A 17,630-nucleotide genomic window follows, 5' to 3' on the forward strand; every position below is an offset into this window, starting at 1 on the left:
TCCTTCAAAGCTCTGCCAAAGCTGTTTGAATTTACAAGTTCAGGCTGATGTCTTAATTTTGCGCCACCATGCCGCCTCACAGGACTTTATGAACCCTGACATGTCCAGTTAGTAGATTGGGGGGTAATAAGTGGTCAAAATGGAAACAAGACTGGAGGAGCTGGTACTGAGGTGTTTCAGATTCAGCTCATAGATTTGACTCATGCTGTGGTATCGTGTCACTGAGTTTGTGTCTAATTGGAGAACGTCATTCAACGCAGGGTTTTCAGCTTCCTTCACTCAGCCATAGCCTTTTTTGGATAACATGTCTCCATCAGATCAGTCTCAAACACGAACAAAAAGTCACTCTGATGACACGACTGAGTGGGAGAATGAGGAGTCATGTTGTGGCTACTTGGAGTTTTGGTGTTTGTTTAGCTGATATGACTATGACGTTACATTCGCTGCCAAATGATGTGGAGCAAAGAAAAAGTTTTCAATATAAACATAAAGTGGCTTTTGCGACTTTGAATGCGTGTTTCAAACTGTTGCATCATTGTTTGAAAAAACCCCCCACTTCTGCTCTCCATCACATCTGAAGTCACAGATGACACTCATATAAGCAAATCTGTAGATAAGAAGTCTGGAGCGTGGAGGGAAAATTGCTGTGTGCATTTTCTGTTATTAGAAAAATGCAAATATTGTTACTTTGAATGAACTTTTGAACGTTCATTGTGTTGCATAACTCAGTAAGCACTTATTGGTCAGTTGCTGGTCAAAAGACATTGAGATATCTAGGTTAAAATTTGATTAAATTTTGTTGAAAAGCTGAAATATAGTCTCTTAAATGCTTTTGGAACAATTGCTAAATGTAAACAAACTGTTAAAACTTGACTAAAACACATGAACCTTATGACCAAACTTAGTCTGCAACCCCATTACAACTGGACAAACTCAATCTGCTGATGAATGTGATACGAACAAAAACTCCAGCACAGCTACTAAATGGACCTTGTGGTGGTGAGATTGTTCTCTCACATTTAGTCCAGTTATAACCTAGACGTTTAGATGTTTTTTACCTGCAAATCATCAAATGAAATCTTACTTCTTCTTGGTCTATGGTTTATTTTTATAACACGTCTCTAGACCACTTACCCAACGGCAACATTAAATCATCTATATTACAGGAGTTGTTGGTTTGGTGAAGTAAATCTGAATCTGCTCAAGCGTGAATAGTTGATGTTTTTGCCTGATAAGATGATGAGTGATCCCTGAACCCATTAACTTTCCCCCACATTAACCTGTTTGTTTTAGAGAGGAGAGAGCTGGGACTGAGAGGCAACAGTATGACGTGTGTGTGTACTGTGTGTTTTATTGTCCATGTAAATAACTGCAGGCAAACATGAGGGTACATAAACCTGTTTTGTGGTTGATTAAAGTCCCATCTGTGTCTAAGGCCATTCAAGAGTTACAGTGAAGAATACCTGCAGTCATAATGTCTGTACAAATCTTTTTGTGTGTTCTTGTTGTCACAAAAGCCAAATATTGTTGAATGGGACATATTGTCCTTTAATTTTAATGTAATTAATGTCTTTGCCCTTAAACTTTAAAAATACAGAAGCAGTTGATTGAATAAGACGGCCAAATGAACCAAACAAAAAATGACTCCAGTGCAGCTGACCTTCAGACTATTACACCTCATGTCCAGTGTCATGTTATATAGCTTAATAGTAACAGATCTCCACATTGATGTTCATTTTTATAGTGTGTCCGCCGCCTGGTGTAAATGGCCCTGCAGCCTAGAATGTCAGCCCTGTCAGCTCACACATTGAGACACTGTAAACATAGATTTAAACGCAGATAATTAAAAAGACACACACATGGTTGGATTCAACACATGGAGGAGCATAGCTGTCAATAACTTACATTTGATGTCTAGAAAACAAAGAAAGTTCTCAAGAAATTTCTAAGACAGTGAATATGGACTGTCAATGGCCATCATATCTGCAGATTACTCTTAAATAGAAGAATTATCCATTTGGGTATTGTGTGAAGTTTGGCCGGAGAATGACTCACTCCTTTCTGAGGATTTGTCTGTATAAACACTGCTAAGCCCCTCTATTACATATAATGATGTTAAGGCAGGAAGGGAAAAACCATTTAGTACCTGCATGGCAGAACGTATAATCAAATGTACTCATTGAAAGGCAGAAAACAATGTTTTAATGTTACAAGTGACGCTAGCAGGAGACAGATATACATAGACAATCCTATTGTGTTTATGCACCATTTAATGGACGCATCTATCCATATTAGGTGCTGAGTTCAAACATTTTTGGCATGAGTTTCCTCTGAGCGTCAAAAATGACCTTTTGCATTTCAAAGTCATGCTTAGTAACTGTCAGACTCAACATTAATGGCCGAGTATGACAACAAGAAACTTGTCTCTGGTTCTAAGTAGCTCGCAGTACCCTCACACACAGAGAAAACAAATTACATAACACAAAAACAGACAAACATCTAAACAAAGATAATAAACAATTATAAGCAAACTTAAACATATAGCTATTTTATACAGGCAAGCGCTAGACAACAAGCAAGAGTGTAGGTAGTGCAAAGAATGATTGAATAAATATTGTATGGATAATAAGTTACTCTGTTTACAGAGGTGGGTTTATGTGCATGTATGTAGAGTATATACAGCATACACAGTCTCCTTAGACCTATGTATGACAATGAAGGGATGTTATATACACACTGTACACAGTTAGCATTATAAAAGACAGGACAGTAAAAAAGAACTAGGAGAGTAACCAACAGTAAAAACTGCATGTCGACAACAACTCAAGAACTACAAGGGCTGTTCAAATGGATTTACCAAAACCGACAATGATTGATCCTACTTACAAGTATTGTGTGTATCCAAAGTCTGATATATGGTATTCCTCTGTGCTCAGGTCTCGAAAAACTATTAAAACATATCAATCAGCTGCACTGGGTGACATGTTCCTTCGCCCCGAAGGCAATGGCTGCTGTAGTTTGTTTAGAAACGGCTCCAAAGACCAGTAACAGATCATAACATTCACATTTTAACTCAGAAGCGAAGTTTACAGAGCTTCGCTAGCTGTTTATGCTACATATCACAACCTCTTGACTTTGTGCTACGTTGTAAATTTCTCTAAGAACTTCAGGACAAAGTTAAGAGGTTGTGATATGAAGCTAATGAAACTCTTAACAAATGCACAGTGGCTTCTGCCTTACAAGGAACTTTTCTCCTGAGAGTGAAAATATGATTGCTGTTATTCCTCTTTGGAGCAGTTTCTAAATAAACTAACATGATCATTGTCTTTGGGGTGAAGGAACATGTCACCCAGTGCAGTTGTGTGGCTTACCAGCTGTGTTTTTAATCGTTTTCGAACGGACAGAGGAATAAGATATATCAGGCTTTGAATACATGCACAATACTTGTAAGTAGGATTGAGTCATCGCTGGTTTGGCTCTTCATATGAGATTTGTTGACAATAAGAAAAATATGAAAGAATCACCAGCTTTGTCCTTTAAGACATCATACACATTCACCATAGTACTGGGCAAACTCTCTGGGAAATGTAATGTAGAAATGACACAGGAGTAAGAAATCACCACACACAAAAAGAAGAGAAGGATTTTGCAACAGCATGCAAGGCAATAGACAGTACCTTTCCCAAACTTTTGATACTGTATATTGAAAATTCATAAAGGGTCATGCATATTTATGTTGAGAATATATGACAAGAGCATGCAGGGGTTTTGTGTCAATTTAAGTAGCTAGTGTTGGTAAGCTTTTTACCCCTGAGCATTTATGTGAGGGTGCTTTGTAGCCATGAATGTTGTGGAGGCTTTTGAAACTCTCACTGTGTCAAGCAAAGGTCAATACATTTGCATGTTTCTTTTACTTCGGGCTAAAATCTGCACCAGCACAGCATGACACCCTGTCCTCTGCATACATGCATGGGAATAGCTCAAGCAGAAAATTGCCTCTTGATTCTCATGATTACCCTCCGTCTGCTGAATATATTGGATCTATGCATTTTTTTAAGGAGTCATCAATATGCCATATGCCATACGCTGCCTCCTCAGGGAGTACATGATCCGTCAGGAGTCCATCAAATTAGAGAGTAGAGTAAAGTATCTCCTCTGTAAGGAAATGAGTTGTCAGTGTTAACATGGAGGAGATGGATGCCTCCGTAGGTTGAGTTAGAGGGAATATTTTCCCTGCTCCTGACCCTGTCGAGGTGAGGAATCGTATCAATTATTCACACTCTGTGGTGTGTTGTGTTGTTGATAGGACAGACAGAGGAGCTTCTTCTCCACCTCACAGTCTGGATCAGTCTCAATCCGATGTTCCATTTGTTTCCCAGAAGTCTTCGCTGTTCGAAATTCGTCATCCTGTAAGAACAAAAACATCCCACCTGGATCATATACAGTAAAAGTTGCCGGCAGCACACAGCCTCCCACCCCCTCTGTCCTCACAGATGAGTCTGACCCTCAGTCATTTAAACTGTTGTGACTCAGCCAACAAAAGCAGCATGTTACTGGATACTGAGGCCACTAATACAAACATAGTGATGAATGTTTAGTTGAACAAATGACAGTTCTAAGTGTTTTTCAAAAGGGGACAGTCTGCACACATGGACGACTGTTTAAAATTGTTGATAATGACACTTCAGCTCAATTTAGCTCTGCATGAAGTTCTGTTTATAATAAGACAAACTAAGATCTGAACTCCGTCATGAAATTATATAAATAGAACAGCATTATGTCACTCAAGTAGTATATTAAAATGTAATACATAGAGAGAGTACAGTAAAGATAACCAATATAATATGACATCTGCGCTTATAATCCATATTTAAAATATCTCTGTAATTGTGATGACTGCATGTGACAGATTCCATCTTTGAGCAAGTCAGTTAACGCCCATTTACTGGCTTACATTATTTATTTTTCATGTGTAGAGGAACGGAGCCACATTTACACTACAATGCAATTGGTTAAATTCAGGTTAAAACCACTGACGGTGGTGTGAAGAGTAAAATGAAAGAGTGGTGGAGCCTGTCGAGCCCTGTTCTCAGCAGCCATCTTACCACAGAGGCTAACAGCAAAGGATTGATGGCTGCACAGGGCATCTCAGGCGCGAATGAGTGGAGGTGTGTGAGGACGACCCAAAAATAACCTCAACTTCCCATTGATGAAAATATAGAAACATGTAACTGGAACTCTACTATAATATACAATTAGAGCAAAAACAGAACTACAGATATTTTGACACAGTGGAAAAAGCACAGGTGTACATAATAAAATTAACAATGTGTGACTTCCATTTAGCTGCTTCAGTTTCAGAGTCCTGGTCACTGTCATGGCTAACAGTGACACATGAATATAACAGAGTCATTGTTAATGTTGTGGGTTACACTTGTGCTTTTCCTACTACGATAAGTCAAAATGTCTACTTGATCATTCTTTGATCACAGTTGCAACAGTTTAAATATTGTAAAAATGTAAGTGTAAAGTGTAAAAATACTGCTGTTATTTTGGTAATATATGAAAGTATCCTTTTGAAAATTAGTTAAACTGAAAATTGAGAGGACAAAAAACAATAGCTGCAGAGAAAAGAAGAAGGAATGAGATTATTATATTGTAATTATATTATATTGTATTAGATTATGTTGTACACCCACAGGCATTTTGCAAGTCTCAAAAACATGCTGAGCTTGTCTCACAGGAGTCTCAAACTGCTGATCCTGGAGATTTTTTTTTTTTTTGCCATCCGGGGAAACAGTCAATCAAAATAATTTTTACTTGCATCTATTAACATTCTGACTCCTCAAATGCATGTTTTGGTCTCTGCTGTGATTAATTAAGCTCATCTCGTCTTTGACTGTTGCTGTTTGATGACCAATAATCATTTAAGTCCTTTATGAAGCAGAAATTTATTTTGGCTTCTGGAGGGTTGATTTTATTTAGACAAACTCATGTGACATTAGGCTAGTGTCAGGCTCCTTTTATTCTTCATCGCACTGCTGAGACACATTCACTCTTTAGACGATGGTGTTGTGATGAAGGAAAGCACCTTGATGCTGAGCTGAACTCTTTGCCAGGGACACGGGAGCCAAATTCTGTGTAATTCTTCAATGCTTCCTCTGAAACTACTTTGAGTACATGACGAAAAACCAAAAGAATGCAGTTTGTGGCATTTCCAAACAATGATAAAAACCCAAGGGCCTTCATGATAGGGGGAGGATATGCTTTAGTAACAAAAATAGTTTTTGTGACTCAAGCACATTGATGGCCATTTTTATTTGGGAGCCCATCACAGCAAGTTAAAAAATTATTAAAATTAAAATTAAAATTAAAATTAAAATTAAAATTAAAATTATTAAATTGATAAATAAATAATAAAAACAATGAATTGAAAAAATAGGAACAGAAACAACAGTGGCAGGTTTCTCAGAATTTTTATCCTTTAAGTCATTCTCATATTTTTATTACTGTTTAGTATTGTAAGTATTGGTACACTGTGAAAGAAGTATCAAGACTCGGTATGTAGTATCAACTGTGCAGGTGTGCAGTAAAAATTACATTTCTTGTATCTTATAATGTCGACATTTCCTAAAGTAAAATCATATTGTGTATTTGCAGATGGTCATGCACATAAAATGAGCAGTTTGGGTCACTACAACTTAAATATCCCCTCCAGATGTTTTTAAGATACATAGAAATACTCTGCTTTAAATAAATATTTGTGTCTGACATGGTTTGTCCACATAAAAGTTAAATTACTTAGTTAACACTTAACCCCCCCCCCAATTCTCAAATAAGTCCATTCTCAGTGTTGCACTGGAGGTTTCAAGTTTCCACTGGGGTTAGTTACATACTGGACCATGATTGACTTCCAAACTAGTTGTGATGTCACAAAATCATACATGTATACACACGCCTTAAACTCACATTTTCAATGAGCATGGATAAACTTCCTCTCTTCTGCAGATTCTTGTGAAAACAGCTGTCTGGTGGTAGACAAGGTACATACACACTGATCTACAGGGAAACTCAACTTTCACACTCTATCTGAGCCTTCAAGAAAACCAAAGTGAAAAACGATTCCTTCAACAGCTGCAACTTGGCAGAGATTTTCAGCATAGCTCAGGTTACTATAGTTACCACAACAGCAGGTACTTGGAGATTAAATAGTCTGAAATATATACAGTATATTTTTAGACTCTCTTTTCATCTGCAGCTTCTCCTTCTCTCCCTCTGTCCTCTTTAACTGTAATTAGTTATTATCAAGCCCAAGATTAAACCTATCAGTATTAAATATGTGTTGTTAAATAATACTTTTCCTACAATTTTAGAAATAAAATGAAAAAAACAACAACTTTCAAATGGGTTGTGAAGGTAAAGTTGGGTGAAAAAGGAAAAACTTCAATAGATGCTTGTACAAACAACAAATGTCAACACTTCCGTTCACAAGGGGTCACTGAACTGGTTGTTAAGTTGGTTTGATGAGTATGAAAAGGACATGAATGATATGGCTCCTGTGGGAGATTTTGGACAGATGTGTTAGACCAAATGAGGGAATATCTTTTTAAAAATTAGTGTTCATCCCACCAGTGGAGTTCGGAGACTCGTAAAATCTATGCTAAGACACACTGAGGCTGTAAACTGAGACACTTTGTTGGGTTTTTCCTGTAATTTGTCACCCATCCGCAGCATCCCTATATGTCACATGGTATTTTGACTGACTGTGACTGTTTTTCAGGACACTGAATAGCTCATCTTGAAACCTGCATCAGTCCGTCCTGCATGTCTACTGAGGCAGATCATCAGCACACAGAACAGCTACTGATTGATTTTTGTGCCTCAGATGACTTTAAAAATTATTTGTTGAATTTTCAGAATTCAATATTTGCATTCAAGGCCTCAACAGGAAAAAGGCCAGATTTAACTACATGCTCACTTTCTGACATTTCGGTGGTTCACTTTTTCTACTGACAACAATGATCTACAGTGTTCAGGACGTTTTCTAATTTTAGCACAAGGCAAAGCAGCAGACAATCTGCTATTTTATTAAATAAAATTAAACTATACTATATATTAGCAGAGTTTATACAATGTATGATTATAGTTTCCTGATGTTTACACTTTAAAGCTGATACACATTTTGGAAGGAAGTGATGAAAATTTTGGAAAGTCAAACCAACACTTGGAACGACACTCTTCACGGCTCTGCTTACTGGCACACAGTGACACCCTCTGCCTCAGACTTCACCTGTTTGCTCGAATGAGTTTCCACACATTTCACTTTTAAGTGAGAACAAGAGGATCAGCTCTACTGATGTTTATGAGGCTCAGACATTTCATCCTGCTGGTCTTGGGCTAGTGATTACAGGAATCGAAATGGGAATCAATAAATGCCCCCTGCTGCATCTCTAATGATAAAAAATGATGATTGAAACAGTGACACAGCTTTTCAGTCTTTCCATACTTAGAGTAATGAATCTGACTCAAAGCCAGTATTGTCATAGTTTTGCTTTGGCACTGAAGTAGCTGCGGCAACAGTCCAAATTTATGTTCTCTCTTTTTTTATTGATTTTCTTTGCCTTTATTCTTCAAAATTTGTCACAGTTTAAAATTGTATTTATGCAATGTTTGCCTGGAAAAACATCTGTGCTGGCAGATGAGAAGCGTACTCGATACCATCAGACATAAACCTGCTGTCAAACACTCATGCTGTCACATTTCCATCAGCTGGTGAGTGATGGTGTAGATTTATTGTGGCCTTATGTCCTCTACAGTCTCGTTTGATGGGTCTTGTCCCATAAAATTTATATGTGTAAAGACACACATCAACATGATTGAATCCCCAGCAAATCAAAATAGCCAAAGAAAACATCAAAGAGAATAAAATTAACCCACAACTCAAAGTGAATCCAGAAATGCTAGAAAGAAAACAGCCCCTCAATACAACATGCAGACACCTTTCAGCCTCATGAGTCAGAGCAGACCTCGGACATGTGAGTCCTGATCCCAACAAGCACAACAATACAGGTGACAAATAATGACATGTGCATACTGACTGGCTCTAACACATGTATTGACTACGGCGGATAGTGCTTTGTTTTGACATGCTGCTGCAGCCGAGAAGAGCGTCTAGCTAAGTTCCCAATCGTTAGAAAATATTTATCTGCACATGATATTATGTCATAAAAGTCTTCTGAACAGCAGTGAGGGGCCACAAGTGGATTAACATGAGCTCGGTACAGTTTACTGGTTTCACATTCAAGCTCATGTACATTACATACATTTGAACAACCTGCACTCCCACTACTACCATAAGTTTTTCCTTTTTTGCAGTAACTTGCGTATTACATTTATTTTGCACATATTGTAAAAACTTGTGGGTATAGATGTATGTGTAACAGTATATTCCTCGTATATATAATATAGATTTCCTTGTTAATTTCCTCTTTAGTGCTACTTTTATATACTTTTTCTGATTTTATCGCCAAATTGATTGTTTTGCTCCACTCTATCTTTAAATGTTTTAATATTTACATGGAGGGGGCGGCAGCAGACCTTGAAAAGTCTTACAGTAATAAATTCTGTTTCCATTCAGCCCAGTATAGGAGTTATGTTCATATTGGACAATTACCAACCTTCTGAAATCATGTCAGACATACAATCAATGGTTTTTTCATAACCGCAATTATTCCCCAGCCTCAGCAACACAATACTTTCTGTGCAGATATATAGAGAAATGCTTTTAAAAATGTTGGCACTGAGCATAAAAAATGTTGGCATTGAATATAATCATGTTCATTCTGTATAGACGTTCTTTACGGTAAATATAATATATAATTTGAAGTTAAGTGAAACGGTCGATGTCTCTGCCAGGCTGGTAGTTTCAGGAATCGAGTCAGCATCATAGAGCACACATGCTGAGCACATCTGAGTTATGAGGTCTTTTACTACAACGGACAGATCTGCAGTGGTGTTGAATTTGTTGTTGTAGAGGGTGCGGCTAAATGAAAGTGCTCTGCAACATCACAGAAGAATATTCCAGTTTTCCTTTTTTTCTTTTTTTTACCAGTCTCATATGCAGGCAAGCAGTGCACTAGAATAACTCTCATTTATTCTGATAGAAGTCAAGATAATTTCGCACAGCGGTAGACACTCTCTGATGTGAGACTGACATATTTCTATCATAAGATTTAAAAAAAAAAGCCTACTGCACAGGTGATTATTTGGTGGTGTCACAGTTTTTCAAAGTCATATTGAAGGATGAAAGCCAACCTAAGGTAATGAATGAACATGGCATAATTGATTATGTTAATGTGGTCCCCTCTTGCCAGATCAATGGACACAAAATCGACTGGAAACAGTTGATTTGCAACATGACAAACAGCGAAGATGGATATTCTGCGACGCTAAAGAGCTGTAAACACAGAATTTACATTAAGACCGAAGAAAACGTGCGTCTGTATTCAGAGAGATGGCTGTTTACAGGAGCAGATTAACAAATCACTTTAATTAAATGACTGCATCAGTGTAATTTCAGTTTAGTAATTTAGGAAATCAGCACTGATGACTGTAATAAATAGGTTTGATGTTTATGGACACAAGAGTGAGCAAACAATTCAATACTTTGCCATGAAAGTGGTGTCTATATAAAAACACGGTTTGAATATTAAAGAGGTGGTGGAGGTTGATATTGATATCATCATGTTGGGACTTTCTTTGACCCCAGCTCACCAGAATAATAAATGTTTTACATGATGCGTCCTCCACATTAACCTAGTGACTCTTTTAAGATCTTGATCGATTTCTGTTACACAAAGAGCTATTAACTGCGTGCGCATAATGATGAAAAAGGGCCACTTTACAAAGATGGAAGACACACCCCATTAGTGCTGAATTTGCATTCTTGACAACATTTGACAACACCAATTTACTATGCTATTAAGAGTGCAGCTTATTCTCTTGGACCGTGCACGAGTGACGCAGAGAGGAGTGTTTGTTACGGGCGAGAGGAAGCATGTTTATACATGATTTGTTCCACAAATTCTTCCATTACAGTGTGAGGGTGTAATAAATTGCCAACTTGTCCTGCTTCGTCTTTTACTTTCTGTTGTAGGTCAAAGATAATACTCTTTATGTAGTAATATATCATAAAATGTAGGGTGCATTAAGTCAGGTTGTGTAGTAAATTCTTCTTAGGGCTGCAGTGAGTAGCTCTGTCTTGTACAACCTAAACGTTATATATCACATTTATATTTGGCCTTCACATCAATTTTTACCCTTTGCATTCTCACTGTGTGACCTTTTCCAGGTAAAACAATTTCATGTACTCTCAGAGTCACTAACCACATTTAAACTTTACAAAAGGTTTATGAGTCAAGCTTGGAAACAGCATATTGCCATCTGTAATAAAACATTGTCACTATTCCTAGAAAAAGCCCGGACGAATAAATAAATTAGCTGTTAATTAAAATCTTGTTCCGCAGGCAGGTGGCTTGAGAACAGATGGATTTTTTTCACAAACGTCATGAACCACCTAGTTGACTGTGTGGCCTACACTGTCTCTGCTTCATGGTGCAGATGTTTTACACCCACACCGCACAGATTAACACTGAAAGTATCAAAAAAATAGAAAACGCTCTAAGATGTTTTTCAGTGCAAACAAAGAGCCCTGCCAAGACATAGTGTAATGTGTTGAGACTACAGATTGTGGAATATTTTTCTTTTGTCAACAATCATGACAGTGATTAACATGCATATGATGATGAACTATTAAAGGTCAGTAATCATGACAGTCATAATTAGATGATCATACAAGTCATTGATCATGCTACTGTGTGATCACCTGCGTGTGTTTAATCTATGTATGGAGACTGAGTTCAGCTGTGTGTGAAGGCCTTGACAGTTGATAATGGTAAAAGGACCCAGTAGAAAAGAAACTTAGTAAGCAGCAGTTTGGTTTTTTGGAAAGGTCATAGACATCCATACAAAGAGAGTATGAATATAACATGTGCACATAACTTTGATTAAACAGTATCACCCCACTCTGAGCGCATGAGAACAGCACATACTAGTAACCACTGTAGCTTTTTTTTTAACCAATGTGGAGATTATTGTCAGTCAGGGACATATGACACACCAGAACTTATCCTTGAAGGTTTCAGCACCTGTTGCCAATGTGACTGGCCATGAACACAGCCTTCATTATCAGAAGCTTACCAAATAAATATCCTTATGTGACCACTTCTTTGAGATAAAACTGATCCTGTAACATATTGCAAGGTTGTTAGTGACGACATTGTGAGAGGAGCTTACGGGAAGAGCTCCACACTAGGTAGAGTTGAATGGGGTATAGAAGTAAATGTTTTTGAGACTGAGCTTCAGTGCTACTTCATGGACCAGCCTTGGTTTACTTACATTTTGCTCAGTTCACAGTAAATCTATTTTGCCAGTTTCAGTGAGTTTCTTTTAGTGTTTATTTAGTGTGATTATTTTGATTTTTAAGTGTTGTGGGATTCAGAAGACTTATTGGCCCAGTTGATGGATATTTTCCATGACAAGATTTTGTTGTTTACTTAATTCTGTGGTCATTTTTAGTCATTCTTTATGCTGTTGTTTGATTGGGAATGCAATATACTGAAAGTTGTTTCTAATATTTTGTCCAACACATATTATTGGCAACATATTAGAAAACACTTTGTGTAACCAAGTATAGCATTACCACAAACTACAAGTTGCATTCAACAACATGTTGACAACTACTAAGACGTTTTTCCAAAGGCAGTATGAAAGACTCTTATTTACTGATAAGCCCTTTTTAAGCACTAAACAGTGAAATAGCATTTGTTCTTATTCACAGAGGGACTGCACCGAGGTTATGCGCAGCTAGAATGGAAGAAAAGATAGAAAAGATAGATAGATAAATAGATAGATAGATAGATAGATAGATAGATAGATACATAGATAGATAGATAGATAGATAGATAGATAGATAGATAGATAGATAGATACACAATTAAAGAAGGTAAGGAAGCATGCACAGAGTTAAAAACAAAATTATCTAAATGCAAAGAGTCATAAATAAATAAATAAAACCACATAGTCCTTGAAGGATGGTGGGTGAGGGTGGTGGTTATGGAGAGAGTCCATCTCATGAGCCCCTGGCATTGACTGAGGTGTTGTAAAGCCTGATGGCTGTGGGGACAAAGGATTTCTTGAACCATTCAGTCCTGCAGCGCAGCGAGATGAGCTGTCCGCTGCAGCTGCTTCTCTGGCCTGCCAGGGTGTTGTGGAGGGACTGACACTGATGTTGTCCAGGATGGCCTGCACCTTACTCCGTGTGCATCTTTCCACCACAGTCCCCAGTGAGTCCAACCTCCGGCCAAGTGCTGAGCTTGAAAGCAGCTGCTGTATGTTTGTCTTCTGGCAGAAAATAAATTTATTCTGATTTACCAACCACCGCCTCTGCAATTCATTGGAAACTGGAGAATTCTTTCATTTCATGGAGTTGATTTTTGTTCAGGACTCGAGCCGGCCTCTGGTCACTCAGACTATGTGAGAAATACATGATCTCATAGTATCAGCAGCTCTTCATCATTCCTGTGTCGTATTGAACTCAGTCAGTAATTACATTTTACCCAAGCAGCCCTTGTATTTCATATAGATGAGAATGAACATGCCTGACCCTACTCTGGTGTTTCACAGGGGAATGCTCCTCCTTGATGAGCATGTGATGTGCAGGGAATATAACAACACTTCAAAGACACTCCACTAACCACGGCTGTGGATTAAGAGGTGAGGTGTTCCTGTCGAATCTGACTCATGAAGAGCCTGATAAAATTTTTCACACTGTGACATGTGGGATATAAAGAAATGAGAAGATAGAGGAGCCCCTTTGAGTTTCAGGCTTCCCTTTGAAGGAACTCCTATGATGTCCATATTATTCAACATTCATAATTATTCATATTTTGACTCAAGTTACATGGCTGAATTTGCCCAGGAGTACCGATTGGCGCTCATGCTGGGTGAAAAGCAAACATCTTTCCCTTATGCTCCGTGAACTGACTGATGATGATGAATGATGCTTTTTAAATATTAGTTTTTTCATCTTCTGGGTTGAATTTGATAACTAAGACATGAGTGAAGTGTTGAGTGAATCGATACTGTTTTCATATACTTTTTACATATTATTTCTCTTTAATGCTGAACAGGTTTTAATGGAGATTTTTCTCTTTCAGCTAAACATTACATTTATTATCCTCAAGGGGAAATTTGTCTTTCAGGCAGGTGAAACAGAACACACACAGGTTTGAACATTAAATACAAAACATATAGTAAAAACCATCTGAGAAGTCGTCCTTGCAAACTGTTTGGAAAAGGGCAGGGACTTTCACAAAATACTTGGCAGGTGATTGGATGAACCATCTGTCTGTCATTGTCTTACCTTGTGAGGCAGCTGGATTAGTGAGATCACGAGATCACGCAAGAATCCTCATAGGACGCTGACTGGTCTGAACCTCTGAAGTGCACAACTTGAAGCCTGACAAGGCTTCTCGTGTGATCTCATGATGTCGTGATCTTGCAAATCCAGCCGCCTCACAAGGTAAAAAAATTTTCCTTTGTAAGATAAATAAACAATTTAAAACCCTGTTGGATTTCCTGAAAAAATCACAAAGCGGAGAGCAGGGCTGCTTTTCTTAGCACTTAAAAAGTCAATGTTTAAAGATACATGATTTCACAGGACAGCAACTATGTGAGGGGAATTGTTTTAAAAAAACTGTCATTATAAATCTCACAGTAATACCTTCCTAATCCCTTCATCTCTCTTTGAGATGCAATACACTTCTCCCATTCCCGGAAACATTTCCTGTGGTCATCTTTTGTCACCGTGTCCAGAGCCTCCTGCGTTTCTTCCCGGATTTCTTCCACAGTCATGAATCTTCTCCCCCTTTCAGTCCCAATTTTAGTTTCACCAAGCTATAGGCATATGCTACCCAGCGGCAAATCCGATAATTACACCCTGCTGCCATGATATCGATGGTTTGCAGGAATTCTTTGTTCCACCCTTGTACAAAACCACCACACAAACTCAGAAAAAAATAAAAATCAAGTGACAGCATAGAATAAAACCTGGAGTATACACAGATATATATGTATATATATATACAGCCAACACATTTATCAGCTGTTAAAACAACATCAACCACCAATTTCAACATGCAGGACTCATATAGACTCATTTGGTTCCACCCAGGGCTTGGCAATATATTGAATTGATTTGATTAATTCAGTTGTTTTTTGTTTTTTTTTAACAATGTGCAAAATGTTTAAACTGTGAAAATCAAGTTATTACAATATGCCCAAAAATAATTTCTTGTGTATGTCTTATCTAGAAACACCAAGAGCAGCAGATCCATTAATGAGCAGACATTTCTGCTCTGACTGTGCTGATTATTTCACTGAATGCCCTACTTCCATCTCCTTTGAGTGTGCTCTGTGTATATCACATCTCTTTATTTCCTAACTTCATTCTATTAAAGCAGAATTTGAAATGCTGTTACATCCAATTACTGCAGCAGGGAGTTTCCCCAAGAGTAGCTCAATAACACCAACTCATGCTGCTCTAATTTTGTCTGACACAAATCTTGTAAGTGATTCCTGGTTGAAGTCAAATGGTTTTTTTTCTGAATGAAATATATCAAACCAAATCCCTGAATAAAAGCTGTTAAGAGGAGACAGCTAATATAATAAAAAGCCGAGTGCTTTCTATCAGGTGTGAAGATGCACAATGAAGCTCTCTCCTCTCCTCCTTCATTCATAACTTCCTCTGAGCAATCAAATTTGAGTCAGATCCTCTCAATTACCTGCACCTGCAACACAGCCCGTCCTCTAACCACCTCCAGCAGACTCCATCTGAATGTGATGCACAGATGTGAGGGATTATGAGGGTTACGCTTCTCTAAAACACTACAGTTGTTAGTCTCAGTGTGTTCAAGTTTACCTCTGAGATTATATCTGGCAAACAGCTCCGCTTCTGAGAAATGTTTCACTAAAACTCTGAGCTGCTATCCTCCAGAGACTCATCCCGACCAAAATAACAACCATCTGTTTATTATCCACTTAAAAAGATCTACATGTTCTTTGGGGAAGCTCACACTTAACTGAATGAAAGTGACTGTCAGCTGAGGATTATTGTTTGGAGATAATTAATAGTGTCCTTATGCTCCTTGTCATCTAAACACAGGTGGGTAAAAATTAACTCGGAGTTTTACAAACTATTGTTCATTGTATTCAGTCAGTCAGTGAGATTTATCTCTTACTGGTTTATGATTCCACAGAAGCTTTCATCAGACACAGGACTCAGAAAAACATTCACAGTCTGCATCTTTTCTATTGACATTGATTTCTGAGAATATGGAAGTCACTTTTTAGACAAAACTCTTTTTTAATAACTGCAGAGATTTTATTAACTGATGACTGATGCAGATTTCCCCCCAAAATTACTATGCTGCTGCGGAGCCTCGGCTACATCAGTCAGCATCTCTGTCATTATTTCCTAAAAAATGATACAGTAACAGTATTTGACTCCAACACAAATGCAATTGACTCCAACACAAATGCACATTTTGCTGTGTTTAACATTTCTGATCTTTTAAACTTGCATTTCACAAAAGAGTACCACGGTGTTCACGATTAATTAATTACAGAATTGTTTGTGGAAAGTCCTGTATGGTTTCTGAACTTGGCTGATGTTAGTGATACTTAATTTGGTGGAAATGTAAATAGAAATCGAACTGGTGAAACTGCTGATTTGATATTTATCTGGTTAACTACAGAATACTTAACAGGAGTTAAACTTCCTCTTTGGTTTGTGGCTTTGTGATGGTTGAAATTGTGCTTATTTTATGTGATTCTGACTCTATTCAGACTTTGAATGTTGCTGGTTAGAGTTCCCTTTGAAAAATATGTTCTTAATGTCAAGGAGACTAATTTATAGAAAGTTTATTTCAAGTAAAAACTGTTAAAACTGTGAAGTCTATTTGTTCTCATTATTTAATTGTTTAAATGTATAAATATACACTATTCATCCAGATTAGGACATTTAAGTGTCTGGTCTGTATCAAGATTAATCTTCTTCTGGCACTGACACTGTGACTATCACATTAATAACACAGAGGCTGCTGTCGTCAACATCACCATCAGTCACAATAGTGGAACATTGTGTCAAAAATGTGAAGTGTGTCAACTCATAAACTGACATTTTTTCAGTGGATGTGACACACAAGGCCAATCCACTGTGCATTTTGACAAACTGAAGTCTAATCTTCAGTCTTTTGTTGTGTAAAAAAATATCATCAGATATAGAAAATGATAATTAATATATAATATATAGATAATATATTGGGCTATTATTTAGTTCCTGAAATTCCAGATCAACTTGCTCCAAAGTTGCTTTTCAAACTCAGTATTTGTCAAAATTTGGAAATTTACTTGAAAAGCTATTTTATAAAGAGACAAGAAGAAGAAAGCAACCGGACAAGCTTTTCATGGACAATTGCAATGTCAAAAATCTATATTCTAACACTAGATAT

The 17,630-nt window shown here is 37.5% G+C and overlaps 1 protein-coding gene across 1 annotated transcript in view; it reads right to left on the reverse strand.

The window, feature by feature from the left end:
- ptger3 (prostaglandin E receptor 3 (subtype EP3)) overlaps window positions 1-17,630 on the reverse strand; it is a 166,778-nt gene that overhangs the window by 108,468 nt on the left and 40,680 nt on the right. The window lies entirely within an intron of this gene.

This window comes from Thunnus thynnus, chromosome 8, assembly GCF_963924715.1.
Source record: "Thunnus thynnus chromosome 8, fThuThy2.1, whole genome shotgun sequence".
NCBI lineage: Eukaryota > Metazoa > Chordata > Actinopteri > Scombriformes > Scombridae > Thunnus > Thunnus thynnus.